Consider the following 12,660-nt stretch of genomic DNA (forward strand, 5'->3'; position numbering starts at 1 on the left):
CAAGATACCAGATATGCTATAGGTACATGTCGTCCTGACATCCCAGACTTTAGTCTCCTCTTCTAGTGCTAGGAGTCAGAGCCCCCAGTTCTCCCCAGTTACACGTCATGGTCCGTTTGCGCGCACCACTAGGTTAAAGGTTCCAGCTGCCTAGGTAGCCCCCTCCATGTATCCACCCATTTATGACACTTCTGTGACGTCTACATCACATGTCTTCGTGCACGCCCTGTGCACGCCTTCTTTTTACGCCCATGTGTTCTTATCTTACGTTTGTCACTTGTTACGCCTACTGTATTCAATGCAATTGTAATGTTTTCCTATATATACTATGTACTGTTAATGAGACGTTGCAGCTGCCATTCCATTCCAATCTATTACAGGCTGTTCCGATCCTGTCCCTTCCCTTGTGCCTGATTAAAGCCTGTTCAACTCAGATACCCCGGATCCTGCCTCTTATTTATTGAGCTATCTGTTTTAGTTAATGTATAGAAAAATAGTACCGGTAATTAATTATTTATTTACCACAAGAGCTAATCAGTTATCTGCTTTTTCAAAAACAGTATCCTAACCACCATTTTAGATACCTATCATTGTACCAACTGACTTACTCAACTACAGACATTCTTGGATGCCTTCAACTCATCTCTTCAAAATGCTTACAGTATGGATTGTTGGACACAGCTATGTTTTCTAGGGAAAACGATATGCTGCACGCAGAGTTATTGACAAAGACCTAGGTTTGCAAAATGTGGATATTACACAGTTAATACACATAGCCCCAGGGAGTTGGTGTACCCCAGTGCTGCAGGGGCCCCCTTGGAACCACACATCTATTAACATATTTGCCACCTGGTCTACCCCGGGGTCTAATTAAACAAAGGTTCATTTTTAACGCAACTCCTGCCCAAATTTTTTTTTTTTACAAAATGCTTTTTTGGGCCCTTGGGGACCCTGTTGTACCCCTTGAGCAGGCCTATGAGGTCAGGGTGTTCCTACCCTCCCACTTGTCTTGTTTTACATTTTGTTTTACCTGTTTTCTTGCGACTCAGTTCAACCAAATCACAAGATGGCTGCCGACACTTCCTGGTTGGAATGGTTGGCAGCTAATCAAATTACAGGCCTGTACACAGGAGGCTTGCGGTTCCTTTGTGTCCCAGACATGAATCTATGACAAAATATCGACTACAAAAATATCTACATACTAAAATATCGCAACAAAAATATCGATGACAATAATATCGAGATCCTATCTCGAACAAGGTAAGTTCAAAAATATCGAACAAAAATATATCGATGTCAAAAATATAGTTTTTTTTTTAAATATCACTTTTTTAAATAAAAAACAATGTAATATTAACAAAATAATACTTATAAATGTAATAAACATAGTTAAAAATATATTATAATATTTAAAAATAATAAATAATGCAATAAAAACCATTAATAATAAAGATATAAACCATAGTATATACTTCATTAATAATAACTATAACATTATTATTTTAATAACTTATTAATAAATGAAAATATAATAAATTACAAATACATTTATATACATAAAATAATAATATAAATAACAATTAATAACAATGTAAAATTAATAAAAAAATTAAATACATTTTGGATAGCGTAGGGGTAAAAATGACTATTCCCACTCCAGAGAGTGCAACAGTAGGGAAAGTGTTGGATAGCATAGGGGTAAAAATTACTATTCCAACTCCAGAGAGTGCAACAGTAGGGAAAGTGTTGGATAGCGTAGGGGTAAAAATTACTATTCTCACTCCAGAGAGTGCAACAGTAGGGAAAGTGTTGGATAGCGTAGGGGTAAAAATTACTATTCCCACTCCAGAGAGTGCAACAGTAGGGAAAGTGTTGGATAGCGTAGGTGTAAAAATTACTATTCCCACTCCAGAGAGTGCAACTATAGGGAAAGTGTTGGATAGCGTAGGGGTAAAAATTACTATTCCAACTCCAGAGAGTGCAACAGTAAGGAAAGTGTTGGATAGCGTAGGGGTAAAAATTACTATTCCCACTCCAGAGAGTGCAACAGTAGGGAAAGTGTCGGATAGCGTAGGGGTAATAATTACTATTCCAACTCCAGAGAGTGCAACAGTAGGGAAAGTGTTGGATAGCGTAGGGGTAAAAACTTACTATTCCCACTCCAGAGAGTGCAACAGTAAGGAAAATGTTGGAAAGCGTAGGGGTAACAATTACTATTCCAACTCCAGAGAGTGCAACAGTAGGGAAAGTGTTGGATAAAGTAGAGGTATAAATTACAATTCCCACTCCGGAGAGTGCAACTGTAGGGAAAGTGTTGGATAGCATAGGGGTAACAATTACTATTCCAACTCCAGAGAAGAATGCAACAGTAGGGAAAGTGTTGGACAGCGTAGGGGTAACAATTACTATTCCAACTCCAGAGAGTGCAACAGTAGGGAAAGTGTTGGATAGCGTAGGGGTAACAATTACTATTCCAACTCCAGAGAGTGCAACAGTGGGGAAGGTGTCGGATAGCGTACTAACTTATAAATACATGTATTTTTTTTAAATAATAAAAATATTAACTATTAAATAAATATAAACCATTTACAAATACCAATACATAATTATTAAAAACATGATTAGCAAAATATTTTTAACCAAAAAAAATTAATAAAAAATACCATATCATAATATTTATTGACCAATTAATAATTATTTAACAATTATATAATTAACAAAACAATTATTTAAAGAACATTATTACTTAATTACATTTAAATTACTTCCCACCCTTTTTCCCTATAAACCAAAACCCGCTACAAAACATAATTATCAATTAATCAATAATTACAATTAATTACCAATTAATTAAAAATAATTACCAATTAATTAAATGTAATTTCTAATTCTTACTAATTAATAATTAATTTAACATAATTAAATTACTTCTCACCCTATTCCCCCATAAACCCACAACCCGCTACAGAACATATTTATCAAATAATCAATTAATTAAAATTAATCACCAATTATTTAAAAATAATTACCAATTAATTGAAAATAATTACCAATTAATTAAAATTAATTTCTAATTCCTACTAATTAATTACAATTAATTACCAATTAATGAATACTAATTAATAATTAACATAATTAAATTACTTCCCACCCTATTCCCCTATAAACCCACAACCCGCTACAGTACTAAATTACAACATTTAATTAAATTACATAAAAATAAATTAAAAACATAATGAATACATAATAATATACACAAAAATAATTAAATAATCGATATTAGTAACATCAAAATTATTAACATCGATATTACTGACATCAATATTTAAAACTTTGATATTACTAATATCGATATTAAATCTATCGATATTACTTACCTTCTATATTTTGTCCCATCGATATTTAAACTTCGATATAATTGTATATCGATATTTAAATATCGATATTTTGTCTGCATACCCCCAGACATACCATTTGAAATTTCTTAACATTTCTCTGTAACTTCTGAAGGGATTTACACCATTTAACAAAAAGAATGGTTTCTGAACCAAGAGCTAACCTGTTGCCAAATTTGGAATAATTCCGTTGAGCATTTGGGGCATGGAGAAAATGGGTTTTGTGACCCCCCTTTTTTTATGACCCCACTTGACAAATTACCCAAAACTTTCAACATAGTAGCTGAAGTGAGCAGGCCATTAGTTTTGAAAATTCCCTGAAGATTTGTCAAACGGCACCAACGATATTGGCAAATCAAAAAGCATTTTTCCAATGGAAACCAGGTCCTAATTATAACTACATACTGGTGACAGCCAGTAGAATGGCAGGATGAAATGGAATCCTATAATTATATCATATATATATATTTATATATATCTATTACCTACTGGCGGTCGTGGACGGATTCGTCTGAAATTTTCAGGAAAATGGAACATTTTGTTTTTGAGCAGCTCCTGAAAATTTGGGGGGGGGTTCGTCAAGGGGGGGCCGAGAAAAAAGGGGGGTCCCAAAACGCGTTTTTCCAATGTTAATTTCCATAGGGCGGTTGGCCTCACTTTTAGCCCGAACAGCTGAATGGATTTGCACGAAACTTGGCAAAATTGTAGGGACTGTTATCCCGATGTGCCTTTGCTAGGTCTCAATATATGTGCTCCAGTGGATTTTGAGAAATTAACGTTCAAAAAAAGATATATATCTGTAAGCGCGCTCTGGGCAGCGCTCCGGTTCGCGTACTTGACGCGTAACGGAACTTCACGAAGCGAAGCTGATTGGCTCTCCGGTGTCTGTCAACATTCTAAACAGTCCGGAGCGGCCGCCATCTTGTCTCTCGGTAGGATCGAGAGACAAGAGGAGGCCAAAACAAAGGGGGAAATGACCATAAGGGGGCATAGTAGATCCTCCCTGACCCCCTAGGTTTGATGTGGAGGCTTTAAAAGGGTCCCGTGTGTGGGGAGCGCCTGGTTCGCGAACCGGGAAGCGTTCTGGGGAGCGTACTATAAGGAAAAAAGAATGATAGACTTTTCAAATACTGTATGTTAATTGATTGTTGGTTTTGTTGACTATTTTTTAATTTCTTTATTTTTTAAGCAATTATTTATTATTGTGATTGTGTTTCAAAATTTAATAAACTTTCTAACATTTCACTGTCTGAAATGTCATTATTTTCATTGAACATAGTTTGTAATCTCTGAGGGTGTAAAATGTCCTCATTTTGAAGGAGGTCATCTACTGCTTGCACACGCTGCAGTAGTTCTTGGTCCCAAGTTTCATCCATAAATTCTATATAATTTGGATCAATTATTTCTTGGCTGCTCTCTTGCAGGACAATTTGAAATGAAACTTTGTGTTCGCCTTCCATTTTGCCTGAAATTTGGATAAAAAAAATATATATTAGTAGAGATATGGCACTGTTGGGAATAATTTTAGATAGGCAGTTTTTATCAGTGAATTTATCTTTGGGCAGTGTATAGTATCAAAGTGGAAGTAGGAATATAAAAAAGTGTATGTGATTTAACGTAAGTAAATTCATAATTATACAAGAGAAGCCTAACTCCATCCATAACTATAACAGAGAAGTCTATCTAAATCTATAACTACTACAGAGGGATAGTATATAACTATCAGAAAAAGTTTACCATATTAACTTATAGTGCACAATATACTTCAGTTTTAAAAATAACAACTTACCTTTACAAAGAAGTTGAAGTGATTAGTGAAAATCCAATTGAAATGTACAACAAGAAGTAGTAGTCAAAATGGCTGTGTTTCCTTCTCTTCCTTTTATATATTCAGGTATATAACCAATCAAATGTCAGGTAATAAAAGTAGAAAATGAAAGTAACATTTTCATTGGTTGTCAATTCCAACACTTCAGATGTGTTTTGTGAAGTAATTTACCTCACGGTATTTAGAGAGGTCTACAGGCTAAATGGCTAAATGGAATTTCAATCAAATTTGTGAAAATGATAGGGATTGGTATGTAGTATGAGCTAATCTATATTTGGTGAGAGTGTCTCCAGTCGTTTTTCTGTAAATTACTTTCCCACCTTTTTTGATGGTGCGCTTCCCAGGGAGCGACCCGGTACGCGAACTGAGGGTGGCTGAGGAGGCTTATATGTGCGAAAAAAATTTTTTTTTTTTTTAAATTTCGCGAGGTTAGCTTCCGGTTCGCGTACCGGGTAGCGCCCCGGGGAGCGTACTTTGTTGAAAATTAGTGAAAAAAGTTAGAGTAAAATAATAATTGTGAGTGATCAGATGTAGGGTAGCTCTGAGACGAGCTTTTGGGTTTATGGTACATTTAGGTACTTATAAGTAGGTACCAATGCACAGTCTTAAATTCAGAATGAAAATTATGTTGCCCTCATCTGAGAAGTGAACTCCATCTCCTCTGTAGATATCTTGCATGTAGTAACGCAAGTTATTGTTGTACAGGGAGCCCATTCCATGGTCTCTCATGTAAGCTGAAACAGATTTGTTTACATGCTTCCTCGACTTCTCAATTTGTGGACAAAATTGGTTTGACCACCTCCATTTCTGTCTTTGGCATATATTTGAATATACCAAGGCAGTTTGAGGAAAAAGTGCCATCAATTGCTCAAAGGTGTCCTTTAAAAGCATTTCCAGACCTACCCCAGTCAAAGTGCCCAAGTCATTACCTCCACAGTGCACAATTAACAGGTCAGGTTTTGGCAAATGCATAAAGGTTTTCACCAATGGTATCAATTGGTGACATTTTAATCCTCTGTGGCCAAACCACTTAATTTCCACATCTTGTAAATTGAGGTTCGGTAAATTTCTGTTCTCAGCATACCTCTGAGCCCAATAGATGTAACTATGTCCAACAATCCAGACAGAAAACATGGTGAGAGAAGGTTCTGCAGCAGTCAGATGAAGTGTGGCAATGAAATGGCAGTTGAAAAAATAAGAGTTTAAAATGAAAAAAACTGTGGAGTTTCTGTGTTAATGAAGCAGTAACAGTGATTGGTGGATTTTGATTGCTGAAAACAGAAAGTTAGGGTGCATGGATGAGTTCTTTGAAAGATGTATTTTGAATGGTCAATAAAAAATCATTAAATGAAAGATTGCACTGGATATGCAGGTGCACTGAGAGTTCAGAGTTCGATTGAAACATTGTTGTGTGAACTTGCAAACACCAGAGGTCTTCCAAGAGGTGGTTGCTATGCAAAAAAGGCAGAGAGGGCAGAGGGGGGAAGGGTTTTGATTTGAAAAAAGTGAGGGAAGAGTTTTGATTGGGTGACATGAGAGATATGTGTGAAGAATTACAGCATTTCTGTGCTTTTGATAGCTGCAGACTCTGGAGTGCATACCTTTTGCTCTGCTGAAGACAAATTGGTGTGTTTCTGAGACTGTTTTGAAACTCATAAAGTATTTGCTAAGGTGAGAAAAGATTTATTTAATTTAGATAGAGAATAGTGTGCTTTAAGGAGAAAATTATGAAGAAAGTTGTGTTTTTAAAATGTTGCTTTGTCTCAAGTGTTTTACAAATAGATTTTGTTTCTTTGAGAAAATGTAATTGGAGAAAATGTGAAGTATTAGTACTGACAGGGTGTTTTTGTGCATAGGAGCTGTGGAGTGTTTTCAAATTATGACTTGAAAATCGTTTTTGAGGAAAAGGAATGGTTTTAAAATTTATGACAAGGACATAATGGTGTATGCTTCTTTATAAGGTATTTGAGTGTCTCTGATGTTATTTTTCCCATTTTAATGTAAGACCTTTCCACGTGGAGCAAATTCCTTGCAAATATGCTCCCACCTGTGCATGGCAAATTTAGATTTTGATTGTTTGAGTTACATAGCCATGTTAAAAGTGAACCAAACATGCTGCAAAGGCAATCAAAAAACGCTTTCATGTGTCTTAAGGACATTTTAAGTCATTTCCCCATGTGCAGTGTTTTCAAATTATGACTTGAAAATCGTTTTTGAGGTAAAGGAATGGTTTTAAAATTTATGACAAGGACATAATGGTGTATGCTTCTTTGTAAGGCATTTGAGTGTCTCTGATGTTATTTTTCCCATTTTAAATTAAAAGACCTTTCTCCGTGGTGCAAATTCCTTGTAAATATGCTCCCACCTGTGCTTGGCAAATTTAGATTTTGATTGTTTGAGTTACATAGCCATGTTAAAAGTGACCCGAAAATGCTGCAAAGGCTTTAAAAAAAACGCTTTCATGTGTCTTAAGGACATTTTAAGTCATTTCCCCATGTGCAGTGTTTTGAAATTATGACTTGAAAATCGTTTTTGAGGTAAAGGAATGCTTTTTAAATTTATGACAAGGACATAATGGTGTATGCCTCTTTATAAGGCATTTGAGTGTCTCTGATGTTATTTTTCCCATTTTAATGTAAGACCTTTCCCCGTGGTGCAAATTCCTTGTAAATATGCTCCCACCTGTGCATGGCAAATTTAGATTTTGATTGTTTGAGTTACATAGCCATGTTAAAAGTGAACCAAACATGCTGCAAAGGCAATCAAAAAACGCTTTCATGTGTCTTAAGGACATTTTAAGTCATTTCCCCATGTGCACTGTTTTCAAATTATGACTTGAAAATCGTTTTTGAGGTAAAGGAATGCTTTTACAATTTATGACAAGGACATAATGGTGTATGCTTCTTTATAAGGCATTTGAGTGTCTCTGATGTTATTTTTCCCATTTTAAATTAAAAGACCTTTCCCCGTGGTGCAAATTCCTTGTAAATATGCTCCCACCTGTGCTTGGCAAATTTAGATTTTGATTGTTTGAGTTACATAGCCATGTTAAAAAGTGACCCAAAAATGCAGCAAAGCCGTTAAAAAAACACTGTCATCACCTGTGTTTCCTAAGTTTACGAATGACATTGTGCAGATGAAGTTTAGGTCTGTCCATGGACACAACAGAGGTCTGGCCTTTGTTCAAGAGTGAAGTGGACATCACTTACTTCATTGGTAGGCCTTTACATGTATTATCTCCTCTGTATTCTTCAACAAGCGTAACTTTGATCTGCAACCCTGAGTAGGCCTCACCTTAAACAAATCTCTGGATAGGCCACACCTTATCGTCATCCTGAATTAATCATTTAAAATGCTAGGGACAGATTTATGATAGGTGTATGCCTCTTTTGCGCCACTGTGCGTCACTTTTGTGACGCAGTGGCGGTGCAAAAGATTTGCTATGTGGCGACAAAATTACAAATTGATGCATTTAGGCAGATGTGTCATGCTGTAAAAAAAACGTGCCACATGAAACCGATGCAGCAGTGATGCAAAAGATGCACCATGTTGCAAGACAGGCCTCACTTGGGGCCATATGTATCAAGCTAATTAGCATTCGCAAAGGCCGAAATTCTGCGAATTTCGGCCTTTGCGAATGCTAATTAGACAAATGGTATGTATCAAACAAGTTTGATGCAAAATAAGGAATAACAAAATTTGCTATTCTTTATTTTGCGATTGCACTTAAGGATTTGCAAATTTTGCGATTCCTTAAATGCAATGTATCAAACAAAAAATATGCAAAAAATGCCATTAAGGATTTGCAAATTACCACCAACTTCTTGTTGGTGGTAATTTGCGAATTCTTTTCAAAAAGCTTTTTTTCCAAAAAACCAAAGGTGCCATATGACGCCCATACATGCCCTTAGGGCATGTATGTGCGCCATATGCCCCCAAATTTCTTTTTCAGGGGTGCAGCAGGGTGTTCTTGAGACACCCCTGCACCCTTGGAAAAATTCCTAATTTGCCATTAGCTAATTGCTAATCGCAAATTGCACCTTCATTCCTATGGGCCTCCTGGCCCATGGAAATGAATGGGTAATTTGCAATTAGCAATTTGCTCATCGCAAATTAGGAATTGTAAAGAATCGCTATTTAATAGCGATTTTGTACATACATACCGTTTTTCATTTCCTAAATAGCGATTCCTTAAAATTCGCTATTTAGGAAATGCAAAATAGTTTGATGATACATATGGCGGTTCATCTCCAACAAGATAAGAAGCTTAGGGATAGATTTATGATGACTGGCGCATCACCAGGGATGTGCCAGTCATCCTGCGCCGCTGTTCCGCCACCCATGGTGTGCTGCATTTACAATGCGGCGCACCATGGGGCAAAAACGGCACAGATGCGTGACGCATCTGTGCCGTAAAGGTGGCGCATTGCTGGGGTTGTATCGCAAATGCGATGCAGCTCCAGCAAGGCTCAGGGGTGCCCCATCTCCACAATGCTGCGTCAAGACCTATGCCTGCTTCAAGCAGGCGCAGGGTTTTGACGCAGCTTTGTCCTATCTGATTGTAAATGCGGCACACCATGGGTGGCAGAGCAGCGGTGTACGTTAACTGGTGCATCCTTGGGGATGTGCCAGTTAACATAAATCTGCCCCTTTACATTTAAGTATGTGCAGGGGACACAGAGTCGGTGAGGCTTATCCAAGGTTAAGAAGAGATGAGTCCTGTTCACTGAAAAATTGGACATAGGCTTCACCTCCTCAGCATCGCTGGACATGGCTAAATAATAGCCGCAAAATGTTACTCTTGTTAAACAATTTTACTATTATAATCTCTGAGATTTGTCTCTTACTCTGCAACATCTCATTGTTGTTATCTTTCTTTAAAGATAAAGACAACATCAACATGAGCGACAATCAGCAATCAGTTGATTTCGACCTCATCATTGAACTCGTAATTGAAACATCAGTGGATGTTGATCCCTTGGATGATTTAAATCCTGAGGATGAAGAAGAACGTGATGAGGATGCAGATTTGTCAGAATTGTATGACATAGGATGGGAAGCTGACGTGCTTAAGCCTATGGAACTATAAACATTTATTTTAAAAATGTATAATAAATGAAAAGTAAAAATGTAAACCGTTTCATTTAAAAATAAAGACACCTTCAAAAACAGGTTATGTGTAGTGTCTTCAATAAAATATTAAAATATGCTCATAAAATTAGATCAGATTCACATATAAAACAGCACAGGTAAAATGAATATAAATTCCATTTCTTTTCTGCTATTTCTGTATTCTAAATTTGCCAAGCACTAAAAAATCTTCTATGTAAAAATGTCAAGTAGTGTGTTAAGTTTTTGATGACTGTTATTGATTTACTGTTTGGTAATAGTGGTCAATAACATTTTTTATTATATTTTACCACAGATTCAACTGCAGATCATTTCAAGATTTCAGCATGCCAACCAAAGAAAGACTGAGAAAGGCTGCAAAACGTCAAAGACAGCAGGTCAATGAAAAAAAGCAGCAGTCCTCTAACAAAAAGATTTGTCAAGTCACCAAGAAAGCACCGGGTAAGAGTACAAAAACATTCATAAGAAATATCTGTAGAAAAAAAAATATTACTACAGAAAATGTTTCAGTCCAGAAAAAGAGAAGCAATTTAAACGGAAAGGAAAGGCCAATGAAAAATGTTACTGCTAGAGCAAGAGATAACTCTGTGCATGATAGTAGAAGGAAACAACAGTTTAGGGACATTCGTAAACGAATGTTCCGCAACAGGATAATTGGCAATTTGTTAAAAAATATTAAGAAAGGTCAACAGAAAGTGGTTTTTTATAAGAGAAAAAAAATAGTTGAGAAAGTTATTGATCAGGCATTTGAAATTAAACATAAGTTATTTATTTTGATAATCAATAGAATTAGGAAGCTAAACAAGGCAATTTATGATTTCAAAAGAAATAGTAGATGGAAGAGAATAGTTAATCGTAGTAATTTTTGTGAAGTTTTTTCTGGAGAATGGATGCATAGTTCAACCTGTGAGGCATTTTTTAATTAGGAGAGTTATTTCCTGGATAATGATTTGGTGCATGCAGTTGACACCAGTGGTCGAGCTTATGAAGTGAAAGATCGTTGTCCAGTTGAAAAAGAAAAACTTGTGACAACAGAGACAGAAGAGGTGTTAGGTAATGAGGTTTTAGGAAGACGTCCTAAGGGTCCTCTGTACACCTGGAAGTGTAGTAGTATGTGCAGTGTGCGACAGGATTCCATCAATTTGCTTTGTGATTTTGTACGGTCATTTAATAAGAAAAGTTTGAAGCAGAAAATGAAGTTGTTGCAAGAATTAGATCCTTGCAGAGTGAGAGAAGTGACAGGTTTGCATGGTCATTCACTGGCTTGTCTTTCCAGGAGAGTATGCCAGAGTGTTTTTCATCATTTCAGGATGCTAGCAGTGCATCATAATAAAGTGAGGAAATTAGTTAGAATGTTGTATTATGCTAAGAGTCCAGCAATTATGCGTAAACAATTATGCGCTGCTCTTTTGCATGGTTCTGAAATAGATGTGAAGAATATATGTGAAGAAATTGAGTTTTGTTACTTTGGAAGTAAAGAGGAGAATGTTGAAATTGACCAAGAAGAAGAGGGTAATGTGGAAGATAGTGTACAGGTTTCCAGTACAGATAATTTCCAGAGGGAAATTGCGACGTTTCAGGTGAAATCAAGTGAGAGGCCAAATTTCACTTGTGTGTGTTGTCGACGCACTTATTATAAGGATCAGACTAAGTTAGTGGATTTATATGCAAAAAGTGAAAGGGAAAATAATAGTGAATGGAAGGATTTCACAACATATTTGATGGTAGAAAATTGTTTTGATTTGGGATTGGATCAACGTGTGTGTACTTATTGTTGTAACAAATTAAATCAAAACCAGATGCCTGCTAGAGCAGTTCATAATAATCTGGAATTGGTTGAGATTCCTTCTGAATTGAAGGATTTAAATACTTATGAATCTATTTTGATTCAAAGTATCCATCCCTTTCAGGCTATTGTAAGAATGGAGCCAAAGACAGGGAAATTGCCTCCATCAGATTTACAGAGAGGATTAAAGGGAAGAGTTGTTTATTTGCCTCTAGATTTGAAGAAAAACATTAACACAATTGGAGTAGAAAAAGTGGAAGAGGAACCTCTGGTTATCTTAGTTAATGGGGTTCCGACAAAGAATAAGAAAATATGGCAAGATTTAGTGGATGTTAGGAAAGTTAAAAAGGCAACATTGTATTTGAAAAAAAATAATAAATACTATAAGAATGTATATGTTGCAGAAGAGGAAGTAAGTGAGGAAGAGGATAGCGATTTGTGTGCTGGTAAAATTGAGAAAGTAGAACCCTGTACTAGTGAAGAAATATATGAACATTATAGTGTTCATCCTTTGCATTCCA

The sequence above is a fragment of the Lissotriton helveticus genome, chromosome 7 (genome assembly GCF_964261635.1).
Source record: "Lissotriton helveticus chromosome 7, aLisHel1.1, whole genome shotgun sequence".
Taxonomy (NCBI): domain Eukaryota; kingdom Metazoa; phylum Chordata; class Amphibia; order Caudata; family Salamandridae; genus Lissotriton; species Lissotriton helveticus.